The following is a 2,607-nucleotide window of genomic DNA, read 5'->3' as shown; positions in this document are numbered from 1 at the left end:
CTCCATACCGCGACTGTGGAATCATGACCTGAACTGAAGGCAGACCCTTAACCAACTGAGACACCCAGGCGCCCCTGTGTGTCTGTGTTTAGAGAGGGTTGTCGGTGTGTGTAGGAATAACTTTTGCACAGGCACTTAAAAGAAATCAGGGTTAGCAAATATTGCCAAACATGTTCAGGTTTGTTTTTCTGTGCTCCTGCTCGTGGCAGTGGCAGCAGGGGCACCCTCCACATGCAGAAAGATGCTGGGGCGTTTAGTGGACCTGTACATGCTGTGGAAATGCTCCTCCAGCAGGCGCATCATGGGCGCCAAGGACCATGTGTCCATCCAGATGAACGTGGCTGAAGTTGACAAGGTGACAGGCCCGTTCAACGGCCAGTTTAAAACTTACACTCTCTGTGGAGTCATTCGTAGGATGTATGAATCAGATGAGCCCATCCTCTGCCTGGCCGAGGCCAACAGCATCATTTCAAAGAACTTCTGACTGGAGAGGATCATGGATGTAGAATATTTGTTATAAATAAATAGCAAAACCTGCCCCCAAAACGTGTTCAGTTTTATCAGCATCCCAAATATATATGTCCAGGTAATTTCCAGGATGTCCCCCCCCCTTGGAAAAAAAATTACATTCTCTTCCAGCATCATAAATTACTGGTTTTTTTTTTTTTAATACCAACTATATGTAGCCGTCTGATGCTCCATCTCACTTTGAAATGCCAAAGTCATCCTTCTGAAAAGTCACACAATTAGGTCAAATATATGGCCTAATAAAAATCTCTCACCTTCTCAGTGAGCACTGGAACAAAGATAAGAGGACTTTAAAAACCACTCACAAAGGACATGGCCTGGGTCTTCTAACTTATTATCCAGAGTTTTAATGACTGGAAATCTATTTTAAAAATCAAACACTAGTTTTTTGGGGAAGACACAGAGAAGAGACAACACAGCATTTAAGATTGTAAACTCTTGCATCAGATAGAGCTAAGTTTAAGTTACTTAACTTTTTTACGATTCAGTTTCTGCATCTGTAAAACGGATGTGATAGTAGTACTTCACTTGCAGGTTTGCTGCATTAAATAGTATAGTGCAATAAAACATTTAATTGTGTACCTGACACCTAGGAAACAATCGATATATATGTTATCTATCCCTATAAATATTATTTAGATCTATAATCCCTTTTTTTTCTTTTAGTTGTTGGTTGCTTTTCCTTTTCCCCTGTAGCCATTTTACATGTCTGCTCCTTGCTCTCCTTGAAGGGAGATAATTCGATGATCTTCATGCTGCACCCATTCTGTTGTTTTGCTTGTACACATGTTATCAGTTGAGATTTATTATAATCAGTTGCTTATTCCAATATAAGTCAGCTTGTGTCCATAGAGATATCTGGTCTTCAGAGGCACTGTATTGAGGCCCTAGTATGCATTTACTATCTTCTCATATCTAATGTGATATTAATGTGGTACAAGGGACTCTCAGTCATTAGCCCACCCTTAACTACACTAGCAAGCACGTTTGTCTTTTGTCTCTTCATTGTTAACTATCTTCTTTTTAATATATGCTACGTTTTGCTACTCCTGCCTCCCAACTTCTTCAAGTCACCGCTGATATATTTTCTTTTTTCTTCCTTACTTATTTAATATTTTCTTTATTTTTGCATGAAATGTCTTTGACTGATGTTTTATACAAATCACCAGTCAAGAGAATACACTTTTCACACTGCATACTGAATTGACCAATCTTAATATACTAGTCAAAATATTTGGGTTTCTGGCACTTTTTTCCTGTGTCCATTTATCGATAGCATTTTAGATGCTATGCCTTTGATCTTAGATATGGTTTTATTATTTTGGATAACTTGTAAGATATGTGGTATTATAGTAGACTGAGGCTTTGAAACAGATACTCTTTGGGGCGGTGGGGTCTTACCGTGTTTTGAACCCAGAAAATCTTTTATATATATATATATATATATATATATATATATATATATATATATTTTAAACCAGGAGCTGTTCTATCTAGGAAGATGCCAAAAAGAGGCAATATAGAATTTAAGAGTGTAGCCTCTAGAATCAGGCAGTGTTGTCCTTGGAAAGGCACAGATAATGTCCTTTTTATCTATATTCTTAATTTTTAATCTATCAAGAAATTACTTCTGAAGTCATGTAAGGCCATAGCATCTTTATTTTCCTGTTCCTAAAAGAGCACAGAAATCTTTTTTTTAAAGGTTTTATTTATTTATTTGACAGAGAGAAATACAGCAAGAGAGGGAACACAAGCAGGGGGAGTCGGAGAGGGAGAAGCAGGCTTCCCACAGAGCAGGGAGCCCAATGCGGGGCTCGATCCCAGGACCCTGGGATCAGGACCCGAGCTGAAGACAGATGCTTAATGACTGAGCCACCTAGGCACCCCGCACAGAAATCTTTTTGAAGTAAGGGCATCATATTGGGTATAGGCACTGGTTTCTGCTTCTTTTGAGAGGTGAGCTGTATAACTGGGTTTGCACGGAGCATCAGGCATGTGCCTTAGTCGTGGAGGGGAACATGAGAACTTACAGAGGGCTTCCTATAAAATAATGATTTTGATGGTGATAAAAAAATAATA

The 2,607-nt window shown here is 39.0% G+C and overlaps 1 pseudogene; it reads left to right on the top strand.

Annotated features, from left to right (window-relative positions):
• Window positions 1-253: 253 nt before the first annotated feature.
• LOC148163064 (small ribosomal subunit protein eS21 pseudogene) lies at window positions 254-484 on the top strand (annotated as a pseudogene).
• Window positions 485-2,607: the final 2,123 nt, after the last annotated feature.

The sequence above is a fragment of the Eumetopias jubatus genome, unplaced genomic scaffold (genome assembly GCF_037043125.1).
Source record: "Eumetopias jubatus isolate StellerSeaLion01/CBP00866 unplaced genomic scaffold, mEumJub1_p1.0 scaffold_11, whole genome shotgun sequence".
NCBI classification, from domain to species: Eukaryota; Metazoa; Chordata; class Mammalia; order Carnivora; family Otariidae; genus Eumetopias; species Eumetopias jubatus.
Note: the sequence above shows the minus strand (reverse complement) of the source record. Positions and strands in the feature narration are given on the sequence as shown.